Raw genomic sequence first — 18,806 nt, 5'->3', positions numbered from 1 at the left:
TCTGATTGCGTGTATCTTTGCTCCCACTAAAATGTGTTTAAAAAACTCTGTGAAGCAGGTCGTCAGTGAATACTGCGGCTTTTTTTGACAAGCCGCAGAAAACATGAAAAGAGCAAGAGCAACCTGCCAAGACATAAATGATCTTTTCTGTGATGATCTCCCTTCTAGAGAGGGCTGCACTATCACTGTGGAAAACTATGGAGTTTTAAATTTCTACAAATAAGCAGTATGTACTCACACCAAGCAGTCAAAAGATTAAGAAGTATTCTTGTTTCCCCCTTTGATTATATTGCTGTTTGTTTCCCCATGTGCAAAATTAAGGTAATAATACAGACTTTTTGTGAAGTGCTTTGCCAGTCACACATGGAAAATTCAGTGAATAAGCTAAGTATTTTGTTCAATCGTCCTGTACCTTTACTATTCTCTTGCCAATTGGTACTTCTATTTCAATCTGCTTCTAGTTAAACCACATGCATCTTGTGCAATGTTTTCGGCTGGTGATGAAAAAATATTTGAAGAGCTATGGCTGATGGTCAGAATGCTTTTTATTGTTGAAATACACATATAAATTCAAATAAGAGATTCAAAGTATGTCTTAGTCTGACTCTAAATCTGACATATTTATTTTTATGAAATTTACAAAACATCCTCTCAACACTGTACTGAAACTGTCGAGCAATGAAAGTATGCACCAACATGTTATCCTGTTATAAGCAGGGACTGAATCAATGTAAGCAGAATCATCAGCAGAGTGGTGAAATAAATGTGTAAAACCTCCCTTTCATATTTTCTAGGGTTCTGCTGCTATGGCAAATTTTCCAATTAATTTTCTAGGAGGCAGGAATCTTCTGAACAGAGCAAAAGTTGCTGATGAGTTGCATTAGATCCACTTGAAAACTCTTCTCTGGTGTTCTTTGTTCTACTGATTAGATGGGTGCTTGTGTAAGCGAGGCTCTGTCAGTCACCCAGGCTAGGCAGTTTATGCTGTTTACATGAAAGACCTTAGCTCCTATGCTTTGTTATTCACTGCTTCGCCAGAACTGTTATTTGGATAATGGTAAAACCTATCAAGAAATGAGCAAACCCTTCCAGTCAAAATGGAGGCATGAACTTGTTTTCTCTAGAAACAGGGCAATCTGTTGTAGATATGAAATAGGTACACCCCCCTAGAATTTATACTGCTCTTTTTTTGAGAATCTTTTTCTTTTTTTCAGAATCCTGCAGAAGAGCAGGATCCTGTCCTTAGGGTAAGCACTTGCTGGTGCCACTTCTGAAGTCTTAGTATGAAACAAGAATAAATTCCAAATTAAATCTTGCTGACAAACTACAAGAAGTTCTGACATTCAACAGCCTAAGAGGGCCAGCATAGTATTTCTGAAGTTTTGTAAATCTCAGATTTAGTAGAAGGCACATATCAACTCCTTTAGAAGTCTTGGTCTTTGTTGCTTATGCAGTTAATGATAATTAGGGAAATGAAGCCACAGTAAATACCCTTGTTTAACTCAGTTACCAGTTTCCACTGACATCATCACAGTTCTAAAAATGCACTGCTTGAAGTTACCTCTAGTCATTACAACAATAGCATTATCAATACACAAGCAGTTCCTGTATGGACCTGTCTTTTCACAGAGGTTGTTGGCACTATGAGACATGAGGAAGGGATGTTGACATTAACTTACATTTTCTTAGTTACTGACAACAAGGTCAGACTGTTAAAATAATGCGTTCTATCAATCTCAATTCAAGATCTGTTCTGTTCTTACTTTAGTTAAACTTCTCTCCTAGATCTGATGTTGCTATACCAGCGTTTTTATGTTTACTGTTCAATGACTTAAATGCCTGTCCATTCTAACAACTATTTCTTGCTCTGCAGAAAATGGCTGAACTTCCAGGTGCACCTTCAATTTGTTTGAGTGTTTCTTGGCTTTATTTACTGACTTTAAGTCAATGAGGTTCAAAATATGATGCAAGGAAAAATGAAGGCTTGATATAAACACTCCATTAATTTTAATTTTTCTATCAAAACTACAGAGAAAGATTCAAACTAAAAGGTAATTTTCTTGCCATTTTTATATAGCTTTCCCATAAACTGTTTTTCTCCTTCATTCCAGTCCCACTTGGTGGAACTTTTATTTATGCAATGCCTTCCACTGCATCAACTGCAATGGAATGGAAGGTTGTTTGTCTTTGGTTTTATTTGTTTTGTTTGAGTACACAGTTTCTGCATTCTCTAGAAATAATATAAGTCAGGGTTACAGCTTTTTTCACCTGTCTTTTATTATCTTGTAATTTGCTGGACTTCATGTAGAATATTGAGGCTTCAACACCACTTTTAGCAGTATCAGCTATTTAACTGAAGAGTTCTTTGTACTAACAGGGCACTGGAAATGAGTCCACATCCTTCTGTGCTTGTGTCATGAAGTGCCTCTTACTGTGCAGATATGGCACCCAGGCTGACAGCACTGACTTCAGTCTGTTCTACTTTGATGAAAACATTATAGATGTTCCTCATTAGACATGGAACACTCAAAGAATGCTACTGAAAGTTGCCTTAAAAAAGACATACTCAGGCATTAGTATTCAAGTATTTTTTACTTGAATTGTTTTGTGACTTAATGAAAAAGTGAGTGAATGTGTTAACAAATGAGTTTCCCTTTTTTTTAATTATTTTTTTTACCATCTGTAAAGCTTTCAAAGCATTTAATACGACCTAATTTACAACTTGCAAAAAAGCACATGTTGGTTAAGAAATACACAGCAGCAGCAACAGCCCATGAGAAGACAGTGGCAAAAAAACTACCATTCTGTGTACACTATCTGCCCTCAGATACTTCCTGAGGCAGAAAGCTGCAAATCAAGGTATATTGTCCCTATCTCACTCCCTAAGTATTTCTACTCCCTTCAGCACTGATGAAGCCAAACATGGTGGTTCACCAACTCTGTAAACTCAGCAGTCTTGTTTTATTAAAACATTTTTCAAATTTAACAAAATTATAATGGATTTTTTATCAGGATTTCTAATGATTTTCTGCTCCATGGACAAACTTCAGTCTTCATTGCTTTCACTAACTTGCTGTTAAAGCAAGGATATCCATCTGCTTTCAGAACTCACCCACCATAACTGAACAGTGAAAATCGCTGGAATTACATTGCTAAGAAGCAGCTTGCGTATTTTGGATGAGTTTCTACCATTATGTTCATATACAGAAAGGTGTTTTTTAAAGGCATTCCATTACCTCCATCATGTGGAACTGGTCAAAATCTAGAAAATCACAGTTCATTAAGGAATAATATAACTGTTCCATAGTGTCTTCTGTCAGCAAGGAGCTTACCAGTAAAAAATGACGGAAAAGAAGAAAGGTCATATTCTGTCACAGAATGATGATGAGCCATGTACACAGAATCACAGAATCATAGAACAGTTAGGGTTGGAAAGAACCTTAAGGTCATCTAGTTCCAGCCCCCCTGCCATGGGCAGAGACACCTCACATGAAACATATTTTCACTGTGGAAAAGCTAAATGCTAGGATGTGTCAGGAAAAGTATTTCCAGTAGAGATTGCCAGCCCATCAAAAAGGCACTGAAAAAGGCTCAACTGCAAGATGGTAAACAGCTCTAGATATATGTCAAGAGGAAATAAGGGTTCTGACTGTGGCAGGTGCTGGGAAGGACACACAGCTTAACAGGAAACAAGCGGAGACTTCAGGACTGGATTTTTCTATATCGGAAAAGTGTCAGATTAAGAATATAAAGGCATTTTAAAAAGCTATCAGTGAAATAAAGACAGAACAAAAAGAGAAACTGGCCAAGGAAATGACTGGTCTAGAAATGAGAGGGGTTTCTATACGTGGGAGTGGTGAAAACCTGAGCACCAACACTATCTGCCTTTACCCCGGGGCTTTGACAAGTGTATACAAAGCACAGCATAACAGAATTGCCTCTGATTGCAAGCAACAGGACATAGAAGTCCACCTCAAAGCTATGTTATCAAGTTTTGCAGTAAGTATTTGCAGTATATAATGATGAAAATCTAGAAGAAGATTCTGATTTTACTAGGATTTATCAAAAGATCATCTCATCCATTTGTTATGTGCAAGTAATCAAATTCTCCATTATAAAATGGAAACTGTTGATATTCACAGTAGCAATTTCAACACATACAGATACACACCCCACCCTCAAAAATAGTTCATATTAGAATGAAGCAAAATTTGGTTTTTATTTATTTAGGCATTTAATAAGCAAAACCTCGTATTTTTTGGTGGTTTTTTTTTTTTTGTCAGAAATGCCTTCTAGCTAACTGTTGCTAACTGAACCACAGGTGATTCATCAATTCAGTAGCTGTTGACAGACTTTTGCAGAGTCATGGCGGGATAGGATCTCATTGTCTCTCTTCCCCACTTAAAACATAGAAGTGAGGAAGAGAAGATCGACGAAATGGGATAAATGGTTTCCCAGGAAGGAACTCTGGGCAGAAAGGATACTTTAGAAAGCTTTCTAGTTATCTAAAAAGAATAGAAAGTATCGAAAATGAACAAATTTTTGCACTTTGGTGATTGGTACATGTTACTTTGAGAAATCTGCTTATTTTCAGGATGGAAGAGCAAGAAGGTTCATGCAATTGCTTTCTCTGTGTAGGCTAAATGAAAACTTTGAAACAGACACCTCTGCCCTGAAACAGGTTTTGACTATATTCAGAACTATTACAAATGAAGTAGAACTGCAAGTGAAGTAAGAACCTGAGCTAATGCAAGTTTATATGGTGTTTCCTGGCTATGTAAAACTTTTGTTCATTCTACTAGTGCCTAGATGGTATATTTTGTGCATAAGCCATGGAAGATGGCAGTTAACTTCAAGGACTCAGCAGGTGTCTATATGTATATCTCTGCTTTTTAAATCCTCACATCCTAGCAATTGTGAAAGGCATTCTTTACAGTACTATAACAGCACTTAGTTGCTACATGCAACAGCATTCATTCCTCTAGAAATCATGTGGATGACTAAGTCTAGTATGCAAATGTAATAGTTTATTTAATTTATCAGAACCTATGTTCACTGAGATACTTAGCCATATTAATATTACAAAATTACACAAAAAATTAAAACTGAGATATGATTTACTTAAAAAATTATACTTTGACAACACAGTACTCAATTACTGCATTCTCATAATAAACCCACTTAGCAAATAATCCCATATGGCAGAACTAAAAATTGTATGACAGGCAGTCCAAATAAATATTACCCTAATGTTTCCATTTGAAGCCAGACTATTTAATTTGCATTTTATAAAGGAATTTGGTTTCTGTAATACTTAGTAAGAATGCAACTATTAATTTAGATGCAAAATGACCATGGAGATACGTTATGAAATACTGACCTTCAAATGCAAATGAAAAATAAAACATTTTACTAAAACAGCAGGAGAGGGCACTGACTTGACTACCCATGACAGTATTTAAGTAACTCTTCTAAGAGTTGTATGTCTGACGTAGCAAACCCCCTACTCCTCCCTTGGCCTAACACACATCTATGAGCACACACGCACATGCACATGTGTGCACACTGCTGTCCATGGTTTTGAAAAGAGACAGCAAAGCAAGAAAAAACCCAACCCATAAAACCCCATTTAGTTCTAATGAGTTAATTTTATAAAATATCCTTCAAATCCAGTAATGATTCAAATCCAGAATGCAAGCACCTCCTTATGCTTAACTAAACATAAGCTGCTTAGATTTAAGTCAGAGTGACACTAAGAAACTCTACCTTGAAAGAGTACTAAAAGATAAGGATGTCATCATTTCTTTAATTCTCCCTTCATTAGAAAAAAAAAAACCAAAACCACCACCACCCCCCAGTATGGATTTCCTATTTCAAAGAGAGCATTCAGTGCACCATTCTGAGTCATACCATTGGGGTCTGGCAAACATTAAGCTCTATAAACCAGATGGTATTTTAAACTTCAAATGTAGCTCTGGTTCCTTAAGGAGTCTGAGTGGTTAAAGACACCTTAAATCCATTATACCTTGGCATTTTGCCTTGTGTAGCAAGATACCTAGTAGTAGTATATCAAGTGTAGACATTTTAAACTCCTTCACAGCCATTTCTGCAGTCTAATCCAAGGGTGCTCATAATTTATGTTGCAGGCAGGTTTATGATTCAGAAACCTTTGTATCTCCCAAAAAAAGCTCAGGCAATTTCCCCTCAAATTTCTGGTAAGGTAGAAGTTTAAAACTTCAGAAGTAGCACCTATGAAGGTTCAAGCAGATGTAGCTTTTGGAAGAACTGGACATGTGACATTAAATTGCAAAAGAGAATATTTCTTCCTCCATTGGCCAAGTATTCTTCTTTCCCTGCTTTCCGCAGTTGCTTCTTCAGAGATTGTTCTCTTAGGTCTCATCTCTCAGAAAAAAAAAAAAAAAAAAAAAGGAAAAGTAAAGGGTGAAGTTTTATCAGGAGAGCCTTCAACTACTTTTTTTTTTCCTCTTCTCCCTCCCCACCTCCAGAAGGGAGCAAAAGTTCAACCCCTGCAGCTCAGAGATCAGATGTTGCCAGTCTTCACTGTGTAGCAGTGTCTACCCATTTTCTTCCATTTTTTTTTCACTTATTTTTTGAAGAAGGATGCTACTTACTAGTAAAAAACTTGATGATGCAATTTACTCACCCATTCACAGCATTCCTATGAAGTTATTTCAATGTCTAATTAATTTCTTTTTAATCTTTGACTGAAAATTACTTTTAAGCAAGAATAGAAGAAAAATCTCTGCTTAAAATTAACACGTATATTTGAGGGGAAAGAGCATATTTACTTCTTTCACTACTTCTGCCTTTAGATTCTTTGCCAGCAGCAGCACTGCAATGTGATAATGCGACATGATGGCATGATAAGTAAATTTTTGGCTAAGCTAGTGACATAAACTTCAAGAAAACAGTGCCTTCACTTTACTCTTTCAAAATGCCAGAAAAACATGTATCAAGGCTATAACAGAGTTGACAAAAAAAGCTAGAATAGCTTGGAGTGGTGAAACAAGGACAGTCTCTAGAGCCAGGAGAATGAAAGAATTAAATCCCCAAGGCAGAAATCATGGCCCATGAACATTTCTTTGTGAAAATAATGGTTTCGAGGGTCTTTTATTGTTTTTCAAGGACTGGAGAAAGAGATTCTGATTTAATCTTTCATTACATTTACAGTGAGCTTCAAGTACAACTACATTAATCACTGTGCAATGGCTTTCTGACCATACTTGCTCAGCTCCCTTTCTCTAGAACTTCCCATGAGATCAGGCAAAGAGACATTTTGCTGACTCAAATCTGTATCAAACTCCTAATGTTGTTATTCGACAGAAGCCACTAAAATCACAGAATCATAGAATAGTTAGGGTTGGAAAGGACCTTAAGATCATCTAGTTCCAACTCCCCTGCCATGGGCAGGGACACCTCACGCTAAATCATATCACCCAAGGCCTCGTCCAACCTGGCCTTGAATACTGCCAGGGATGGAGCATTCACAACCTCCCTGGGCAACCTATTCCAGTGCCTCACCACCCTAACAGGAAAGAATTTCCTCCTTATATCCAATCTAACTTCCCTTGTTTAAGTTTTAACCCGTTACCCCTTGTCCCATCACTACAGTCCCTAATGTACAGTTCCTCCCCTACATCCCTATAGGCCCCCTTCAGGTACTGAAAGGCTGCTATGAGGTCTCCACGCAGCCTCTCTCCTCCAGGCTGAACAGCCCCAACTTTCTCAGCCTATCAAAATGCTGCATCACTGGAACAAATTGATCCTTAGTGTTATTTCACAAAAGGGATACAAAATGCACTAATAACCACTCTTGCATATTGCTGAATCTGAAAGTAAGAAAGCATGAACTGAGTTAAAATACTATCATTTTGAAGCAGTACCGGATACTGCACAGACCCAGCTTAGCAACACGTAATAGTTTCCACCCCAGTAGTTGTAACGTGTCATCTATACCTTGCTGCAAAGCCTAAAGCTTCAATCAATCCTCAGCATGACTGTCCAGGTGATAAAAAGATAGGCAAAGTGAGAAGAAAGGGGAGAGTCTCTTATGTGGATACTCACATCTTATTTCAGTTGTTAGGAAAAATGGCATTTCATATCTCTAGAAGAAAAAGTGAACCAGTGCACCAGCTGAGCTGTTAATGGGGAGCTTTGTAGTAAATGGAAGCCCACTACATACACCAGGTGCACTGTGGTGCCACGGTGAGCACTGCCACAAGGAGCTGCACACAGACAATTATTTATGGTAACATCTCAGAATGCACTAGCTGCATGCAACAGACACTGTAAAAGACAATGACTTAGGAATTCTGGCTATAGCAACCTGCTGCTAAATCTTTCCTGAGAAAGAGGGGAGAGTGCTAATTTCTGTGTGGATTAGGAATCCATGGATTATTGTGCGTTTTGCCATTTTAAAGTCACCTTATTCATTTTAATTCTCTTTAAACTAATTCCCTTGGTAAAGAGATCCCAAAGAACACTTGATATTTAAAAAAAAAAACCAAACCCTTCCAAAAAATTAAATAGCTTACAGAATCTGAGCAACTGACTCATTTAGAATCAGTTTACCCTAATGATATTAAAATATTTAATTAAGAATATGGTTTATAAAAGAAGTCAAGCCCTAATCAGCTGTATTGTTGCAACATATTGTCTAATATAATAGATGATAGTAATCTTACTAATAGAAGAATATTTTACTGCCAGTGTTTCAATAACAGGAACAAATTCATTATCTGCATAGGTCTATTACAGGCAATGAATATAAATTGGAAAATCACACGAAGCACTCTAAGTTTTTTATGGCAAAATGACTTTACCCTGAATAAATTATTTTACTTAACACCTATGCTATTCTGTAGATAAAAAGTGTGTGTGCGCACAGTAACATTAGGTAAATGAACACTTTTCACTTGCAATTTTGAGTCCATAAATTACGAGTGACAACTTAAAGACCAAGGAAATAAAGTAAACATGACATTAGATAATCATAACTGTAAATGCAAAACATGCTTAGCCTTTTTACCATCCTACAAAGAATTCTGCTTATACTTTAGATATACAGAAATTACTCATAAATACCCATATTGATAATTTTCAGAATTTGGAAAATCCTCAGTTAAAAATATAGCCCACAAGTGAGCCAAGAACTTCTGGAATTAAATATGTCATTCTTTTCTTGGAAAAGGAGTACTAATTTAAATTATCCTGCACACTGCCAGCAGCAGTGTAGCAGAAAATGCCATTGTGAACTATCTGAAGCCATCCTACCTGAAATTAATAAAGAATCCCCAAAAATCTGTTCTTTCTCTGCAGACTTAGCAGTCACAGAAATTAACGTCACCCTCAGTAACCTCTGTTTGTACATCCTTCTTTACCTTCATGTCAATAGTTTTTGCTTAGCAAAAGAACTGTATTCTGATACACACTGAGCAGAAACATAGCAGAGACTTATACAGACTTGGGGACAGCTCCAAGAAAATCTTCAGCCCAGTGAACACATAAATCTGGAACTGAATTCCTAACTGAGGTCCATGGTCTTTCCATTCAGTGCAGGAAACAAGTGCCTCAAAATGGGGTCTCACTCAGCCCAGGACCCTAAGCAGGGAATCTCCTGATACAGGCAACAGGACACAGTGTGGCTATGGACATAGGCAGAGGAAGATTTCAGTACCTCAACCCAGGTAGCAAGAAGGCACACCTTTTTACTTGTATGCCCCAGCTCATGGCTGGCTCCTGAATGTAAGCAATTGCTCTGAGATAGCTGGGTAGGCATTGCTACTGCATGCTGAAAGGCCACTTCTATTGATTCTGCCACATTTCAGTGCCCAAGTGCCCACACCGTGGTGTTGTGAGCTATTTTAGAGCTTACAGACACCACACAATCACCACTGCTACTGCTGTTGAGGTCCCCAGGAAAAATACATGCATAGGCTCTTGACCTTGTGTTGACATCACTGTTTTTTTCCCCTCTTCTGCCTCTTCCTTGCCTAGAAACAGAGCAATCCAGGTTCATGAAAATTAAGAATTCAAAATCCTTTGAAATGAATATGAATCTATATGAATAAGATGAATAAGATGCGTAAGACATGCGCCATGTTGGGAGTCCTCTCTACCAAACAGGGAAGTCCTTGCTGCAAGCCCGAAGTCAGACTGCTCCATGCTTCATCCTTGCATCAGAAAATCAGTGGCAGGCCTTCCCTCAGAGAAGCAGAAGTGTGGCCCTCAATGGTTTGTTTGAGCCTACAGCCCAATGGTTAAAATGCTCTCCTGAGAGACAACAGAGACAGCACTGATGTGCTACAGGCCAAATTTTAGTTAGATCTGCAGCTTGCTTCTTGCAGACACTGAATTCCAATGACGTTACAGAACCATTTGAGCTGCAAAGGGCCTAGGGAGGTCTCCAGGTCAAATTCATGCTTGAAGGAAGTGCAACACTGCATTCAGTGCCAGGTGCTCAGGCTGTGTCCAGCTGGATCTCGAAAACCTTTGAGGTAGTTCATTTTGTGAGAAGCCCAGTCCTCTCATACGTGTGTTGGCTAACCCATAAGTCTTCCACAAAGAGACACCTCAGGTAGTATATCAGAGGATGGCTGAGTTTCCATACCATGTCTAGGTGATATACAAGCTAGCTGCTCAGTTACTGAATGCCACTGACAGAGAAGAGTTACATACATGTGCAGACCTGCAGTTCAGGAGCACTGGTGTTATCTGCTTCCAAGATGAGTAAACATTATGAAAATCACCAAAATCGTCAATCCAAGAGAAGTTGGATCACGTGATCCTTGAGGTTTCTTCCAACCTGGTATTCTATGATTCTACTAAAATTGTATACTTAGGTACCTAAACCCCATTCAATAGGGTGCAGGTCTACCTAACTAACTCTACCTATCTAACTTCTCTAGCAACAAACACTATAGTTCAGAAATTCAGTCTTGGCTAACATCACTTACCTAAGAACGATTAAATGATATGAAAATTTTCAACAGAATCAGCTCATGAATATAAAGGAATCATAGCTGGCTTATCTAATGGCTAAAATTAGCACAGTACCCAAATGAGATGACAGGTACTGTAATGCAGCAATGTAATGATTAAAAATGTAATTGTTTCTATTGAGAGACTCAGTAATTACTCAGTAGTTGGTTGACTTTGTCAAAGAATTACTCTTGCCAATTAATAGTGTGGCCAAATATAGAATTTAATTAAATAACAAGTAACCACTTGTCATGGTGGCAACAATTCCATTCCAAGCTAAACCTACAGAATGCTGTCCTTGTTCAGATACCAGGAATGATGGCTGAAAGCTGTGTAACTGAGCTCCACTCAATAAAGTACAATGCAACAGTTTACATAACAGTGCTGCTTAATGACAAATCTTCGTAAGGTGAAGAGAGGTGCCTGAAGCAAGAAAAAAGTCAAACAATATTAAATCAAGTATTTCTGCTTCCTGCTGGATGACTGGAAGAAGTAGTGTTTCTACAGAAAGACTTGGCATGTCAGTGAAAAGACAGCTTTGCTTTGAATCATAAGGACCTACTGGCCTGCTCACAATTGAACATTCAATGAAATATGATCTTCCCTCCCTTCACAGCGCTGAAATGTTTTATTAACCAGCAGGTACCAGAAAGATATGAGGATACCTACTGGTTACCAAAACAATTCAGCTCTGAATTTCTAACTGTCATGTAGATACTTACTTGGAGTAATTACTAGGCTTTCTAAGCTTTTAATATGACAAAGGAAGAATTATCCATGTGTCTGGGTTCCTTAAAATTAATTGTCCATGATTCACCATTGCTTTGCAAATTTTTGCATAGAATAAGATGATGTAGGGTCTGGGGACTGATTAAAACATCTGGAACTGGGCTGTGCCCCCAGACTACACAATAAATAAAACTTGTTCATCAAAAAAGTACCTTTGACTCAGAAATAGGTTTACTCTGTATCTTCCTTGCTTCAAAAGATACACACACTATAATTTCTTCAGTTTGTTCCCACAGCGATTTGCAGACTACACACATGAGCTCAGAGGTTCCAGCTGCTTTGTCTAACTATGCTTTTCTAAACACACAGCCTTAGTGACCTGCTTTTCAGAATAACTTCTGCAAACATTAACCATTCATGCTCCCACACATTAACTGGCATCCCACAAAATCTTTTATTTTGTCAATACATAAACGAAGTTCTGTTTCATTTATCGACTTGTTTACTAGAGAATATGACTCTGAGAAAGGGCATGGGCACTATGCCCCACCTGTTTATTCACTCTTGGTTTCAGGACTCAAATACCTTCTCCTTGGAAAACTGTTTTTCTTGAACCAAGAGAGGAGGTTTCCCTATATAAAGTTGTCTTCACTGTCATATTTCCCTTCATTCTATGCCTAAGCTATCATACACAAGTCTCAAAAGCCTCCTATAAGAATGTAAAAGGATTAAAGTCTAGTAAGGACTGTGATAGGGTCACAAATTGAAGGTTTTGTAGTATTGCTTTGAATGTCTCCATTTTTCTATCACCTTTCTCTATATAGGATGAAAGACCACTTTCTGCCTGGGAGAACAGAAAGATTATTTTCTACCCAGAGAATCATCAAATAGCTAGCTGGATTTATGAGAACCTTCTTCACAGATATGTTGAGTGCTTCCAAGAGAGAAGAAATAAACACAAGACCCAATAATACTTAGGTCTTGTCAAAAAATGACTTTTTGCCAAACAATTTCAGTCAGGTACGTACACATTTCAGTCAGGTACATTTCACATACACTTAATGCATTATTAACACCATCCATTATTGCCTTTATCTTACAGTGAGACACAAAGGCAAAATACTACACCTCCACTGCTTCTGGGCAGGTTTCTGCAGCAAGCCTGTTTACAGCAGGTTTAACTGAATGCCTTTACACTGGCCTATCATCTAAAGCAACTTGCCTTTGGCTGTATAAACCCACAGAGTAGAAGAGATTGGTCTTACAAAGAGCAAGTATGCCTGGTTGCAAAGTGCTCTTCCTTCACAATCCATATTATGACAGTGTGTGGTAGAACAGATATGTTTCTGCTGCTTTTGCTGAGTAACAACCCCATACAACCCTACTGTATGCAGCACAAACATAATGTATGCAAAGTGCTTAGTTAATTGCAATTCAGTGAGGACTCCTACACAGATAAATCTTGCAAGAAAAACTAAAATCTAACCATATTTGAACCAGACTACCATTTTAAAAATGCCCCTTGACTACTGAATGCAAAGAACACTGCAGTGCCACAGCAGTTCCTGAAGATAACTGAAACCCCTACAACGCACTAGATACTAGTGCAACAGACATCAGCAAACCACAGCTTTCACCGCTCTCTGCACTGTGTCCTAGCACTGAGTGTGCTGTGATTCCTATGGAAGTTTATGTGCTGGTGCATCTTAAGACAATTTAATATAAATACATCTATGTTTAGTACATAGGCATAAAGATATGAGTAGAAAAACCTGAAATAAGTAAACTGTTTTGTTTGTCTATTTCAGTCAAGCTCACAGCAGCTACTGCCTGTTCCTCCCTATTCCTAAGCAACTCATTAGAAACTGCAATTAACCCTTTTGTTTGACACCTGCCATTCATCCTACTTAAATCTTTGGTAAATGAGTTTTGTTTTATAAAGATTTAGGACATCTTCTATCATCAGTGAATGGCAGATAGAAAATGGCAATGCTACAGTGCCTTCCAGCTCCTTTTTCTATTCCTGCTCCCTCTTGATCATTTACAGTGCATTTGGCAGTCGCTCATTACAATTCAATTGTTTTAATCCTTTCTACTCCTTGTGATGTGAAGTGCTTTCTGCTGTGGAATGAAGGGGGTGGTAATTGAAAACCTTGTGACTCTGCTATTAGGATACTGAAGGTATTCACCGGTTTCTTGCAATAACTGAAATTTGGTCAGGTTTAAGGCTTCATACCAATGCGCAACTTGGTCTACTGGAGGGTGTCCGTGCTGATGGCAGGGGAGGGGAGAGGTGGAACTAGATGACTCCTTCCAACACAAACCATTCTGTGATTCTGTGATTAGGCTGAAATCCATGTCCTACATAACTATCATGGTTGCTGGCTAAAGACTCCCAGACAGAGTTCAATCCCTTACTGGTAACCTTGGTCACTCTTCTGAGTATTGTTTGTACTGCTGCTTGTAAAGAGCCTTACTGGGGTAATGAACAAAGTGGACCTCAAAAAAGTGGGATGCAGCCCTCCACTACACCTCACCTCATGTCTCACATACCTGCCCAGATATTTGTCTCTTTCAAAAGATCTTCATGTTTACGGAGTGTCAGACATGGTCCAGTAAATGGAAGGGAAGCAGCTGATGCTAGGGCTGTTTAATTAATTCATTATTTAGGTTTAGCCACCAAATCTAAGAATAAAAAAAAATAAAGATAAATATTTTCCTAGAAAATTTATTTGGAGATTAGCCCTAAAATTGACTGAAACCTCATTATTTGCAGTGAATAAAGAATTTTAAATAAACTTTTGTCATGTGAGTGAGATGGGGTGCATCTGTCTAAATACCGCAGTCAACCTCTGATCAAGATCTGTAATTTCCCACAGTACATAATAGAAAAAGTATTTCCTGGGTGTAATTCAGCAATATTTTTTTTACATATCCACTGTAGGTGCATCTACTTCTCTTTGTGGGATGTAAAGAAACTCAGATCACAATACCAGTACTGGAGGAGTCTTATGCCACACCAATCTCACCTTGCTGTAAGTGCAAGCAAGATGATGTGATCTTCTATGCATTTTTATTGCCCTTCAAATTGAAAAAGCTTCTGTAACTGCAGGGAAATATAAAAGGGGGAGGGGGCTCATTCTAAGAAGAAAATCTCAAAAATCAGTGAGGCACACAGAATAAATGTGTTGAGGAACAAGCAGCTGGTAAAACAAAGGTGATAATAAACTTATTTTCAATTCATGTGAAAAAAGTATCAGTTGCTCAGAAACAGGCTCTGTTACTAGTAGTTTCAGCAAAAAATGGGGGAGATGACTGAATTTTAATGCTGTTCAGAGTTTCTTGGAAGTCCAAGTTCTTGATGAGATGTCACTGATCCCTTCAGTCAGTCCTAGTTAATACCTCAGATATTGCTCACAGAAAAGGTGTTTGGCTTCCACTGTGACAAGGTAGTGCTGCCAGCTCATAATGGCAATCTGAAGAAATCAAACAGCTTCTTTTGATCTTCTTTACGTTGTGCCTGAATAAAAGTTCAGCAGAGATTGGTGTTTCTCTATGTGACTTCAGAATGGGAAAAATAATTTCTTAACATAATTCCCAGAACACGGTCACATCATAGTTTCATCTGTTTTCTCTTATAGCTGGACAGGTACTAAGGTAAGATTCTACCAGCAAAGTCTTAACTGTTTGCATTGGGCATAAATATTTTTCACATGGTTCATAGTTTTTTTTATTATCATTATCATTAGTTTCATTTATTATCATTAAAACCGTATTTCCTCATGTCTCATTGGAATAATCCATTTATTCATCATTACGCATAAATTTTACGTGCTTTGCTTTTATCTTGCACACAGGAGGCTTCATTGGAATCAAGCAACAGCAAAACAAATATGCCAAAGTACATGTGCCTACTGCAGAAAGCAGTTTCATAACAGAAAACAGGTGGCGCAATAGAGCTGCCTGTTTCTGTGGGCAGATCACAAAGCTCCTACTGTGATGGACAATGAATGCACCCTGCTAAGTAACACCTATCAAAACTTCTCAAAAACCTTCACCTTGTGTCAACAGTCTTTAAAACCTGAGTCTACAATTAAGAAAGCCAAATTTCACAAATTTTGACCCTAGACTGCCTGGTTTTAGATATACTCACACATAAAGTAAAAGTAGGTTTTGTGTCCATTAACACTGTTTCTTCATAATCTCAAGGATACTTTATACCAGGCTTATGCGCCAAAATAAGAGATATTGAAGTACCTCTACAATGCAAACTCTCTAGAATTTGGCATTAGTGGTACTTTAGAACACCTTGGTTTTTGCTCTCCTGGACTTTCTGGCATCTCTGCACTACTCGGAGTTTCTCCAGCAAGAGGAAGCCATGAGGCTGTCCTGAGCAAGGCAGCCAAACTGATCTGTAGGAACAGGTTTGTGCTATTAAAAAGTGGCATGTCTCAAGTGTTTTCACGAATCATCTTTTACCTCATAACCCCATGAGAAAAGTGCCCCATTCTCCACTTGTGGGACACCAGAGGTTGCTCTCCTTTGGCTTATACCATGCTCTTCAGGGACAACAATTAATAAGTTCTTCCGTTTCTTCTAGACACTCCCTTTTTTTGTGTGTGATTTTTCTCTAAGGTGTGTTAAGTAGGCAGTAAGGAGTCCAGGAAACCAATGTTAAAGCAACTCTCTGTATCATTCCCTCAAACTTAGCTCTGTGCAGAGCAGGGTTTCCCTTTCTGAAGCTATTTAAAATGAAATACATCAGAAAGAATTTAATCTGCAAAATCCAGAACACCGATCTAGGAAGAGAGTATCTGTAACACATAATACACAGCATACAAACACACACTGCCCATTCTTTCTGCAAAGTGACTAAAAAGCAGACTTTGAGGTTACTAACAAGAATTTTGCCTGATACACAATTAGCTACCTTGATGCAGGGACTGTGTATGTGACTCATCTTGATTTAATTTCTTGCTTCCTTTTTATCTCATGTATAAAACAAATGTGAGGGGTGTCTTTATAAAATTAATGGTGATCTCAGACAACCCACAAAAAATTAATAATCAGATACAAAAATAATGACCTAAAATATTGACACTTTCAGTCTGAAGAATTCCTGAATTTGCTCATACAAAAGAAAAATAGTTGCCTGTGTATCATTCCAGATGTTTGGGGTAGTATGTAGACCAGACCATGTCATAGGAGGAGAGGCTGAAAGAGCTAGGGCTCATCAAGATGGAGAAGTTTCAGGAAGAGCTCACATGCTGTGTAAATACCTCGCAGGAGGGTGCAAAGGGGCCAGATCCTTTTCAGTTGTGCCCACTGAAAGGACAGGAAGCAATGGCACAGACTGAAATACAAGAAATTTCTTCTGCCATGAGGGTGGTCAAACAATGGAACAGGTTTCCCATGGGCCTCCCTCCTTGGACATATCCAAACACAACCAGGTGCGACCCTAAGCAACCTGCAGTAGCTGAGCCTGCCTGAGGTGGGCTGGGACTGGACAATCTCCAGAAGTAGTATCAGCCTCATCTCTGGTGTGATTCTACATGCAGAACCTCATTATAAGGAAAGCTGTTTATTTCAGTAAGCTTGCTTACATTCTGTGTGCTCAGAGGCAGAATATATACAATCAGATTCCTTCAATAATAATAATTAAAAAAGCTAAAAACTGAAATGATAATATTCTTGTCTTTCAAGCTCAGAAAATACAATGTTGGCATCTGACTCCCAGAATTTAAGGTCTTGAAGAGCAAAATACTTTTGCTGGTGAGTGCCCTGGAGTATTTCTTTTTACTGCTGCCAGAAATTAAAAACATACTCTTTGTGAGTACAGTCTGCCTGCTAAAAGTACTTATTTATCTGTATATTTATCTTTTTGTCTGCAGCTTTGGTAACTTACTGAAAATCATCCAACATACATCTGGGTATTTACAACAACTTATTTGTTCTGCGTGATGTACGTGATGACTGATCTGTGCCAAGATTTATTACCTTCTGGCCTAAAGTCTGGGTAACTAATTATCTGCATAGTAAAGTGAAGCATGTTTCTCGTTACATGTAACTAATTACTGGGAAGGAAATGTGATACCATACTACATTATAACTACAGTGTACATGCACTAGTTTTCTACTACTTTGAGCTCTAATAGAAACAACTGTATCTCCTTCCTGCCCCTCTCCCCAAAAGCACAAACGAGGAGAAAAGCAGAAATATATCTAGAAAAAAATATTTAAGATGATCCTTCATTATCTGAGCCACTGTTGAGCAAGACACATAACCAGGTTTCTTATCTTTGCTCTGAGGAGGCACAGCTAGGACACAAAGACATACTTCCAAGCTATTCCCCCTACAAAACTAGGGGCCTGTATTTATATTTTATTGCTGCTCTTTTCAGCTGAGAAATTGAACAGGATCTTAAGCCCATTAAGTAAGGATCAAACACGAGACTGCATGCCATGGCTTGCAGCAATGTGGAGAATTTGCTGCTCCCACAGGAGATCAAGCCCTGTGACAAATGCCATGATGAAACAGCTCTATCAACAACAGCGAGGCTGGCCTGTTACAATAGGTGTCATCCCTCTTACTGGAGAAACAGTGTTTTAACAATAATCCCATCTCATCATCAAACCGTTTGGGTACCGCAGTTCACAGCTGAAAAGAGAAGCCACATAGCCTATTAGGATATGCAAAAATTGTTCAACATTTTCAATGTCAGTATCTCTAGAGGAACAACCAACCTGAAGCATTTTATAGCCATGCTGAAAGAGCATATCCTCAGCTATCTCTAATGGGCTGAAACAACATACAATATACACTGTTGGTAAATCTGAACTTTGAGGGTGTTTAAAAAATTAAGTTTAAAGGGTTTTTTTGTGTGTGTGTTTCTAAATGAAATGTCTTTTGTGAATAACATATTTTGACTCCACAATCCAAAAGGTCACCAGATGACACTATTACATATTGTCTTTCTGATTTCAGTCTCTTAATGCACACAAAAAGTTTTTACTTGTGGAAGAACTGGTAATATTGTTACTGTAGCACCACATTTATTTGGGGCAAGTGTGATGAG

At 38.2% G+C, this 18,806-nt stretch overlaps 1 protein-coding gene and 1 long non-coding RNA gene across 6 annotated transcripts in view; one reads left to right on the top strand and one right to left on the bottom strand.

Moving 5' to 3' along the window:
• The window catches only part of SLC24A2 (solute carrier family 24 member 2), a 119,894-nt gene that overhangs the window by 79,996 nt on the left and 21,092 nt on the right, over positions 1-18,806 (bottom strand). The gene's annotated exons all lie outside the window — the stretch shown is intronic.
• Positions 14,649-15,272, top strand: LOC133278282 (uncharacterized). The gene is made up of 2 exons (XR_009746496.1): positions 14,649-14,765; positions 15,067-15,272. It is a non-coding gene; the product is annotated as an uncharacterized LOC133278282 (long non-coding RNA).

This window comes from Pezoporus flaviventris, unplaced genomic scaffold (assembly GCF_033815535.1).
Source record: "Pezoporus flaviventris isolate CSIRO_AGI_PZ_B2104156 unplaced genomic scaffold, CSIRO_AGI_Pfla_v1 ptg000064l, whole genome shotgun sequence".
NCBI classification, from domain to species: domain Eukaryota; kingdom Metazoa; phylum Chordata; class Aves; order Psittaciformes; family Psittacidae; genus Pezoporus; species Pezoporus flaviventris.
Note: the sequence above shows the minus strand (reverse complement) of the source record. Positions and strands in the feature narration are given on the sequence as shown.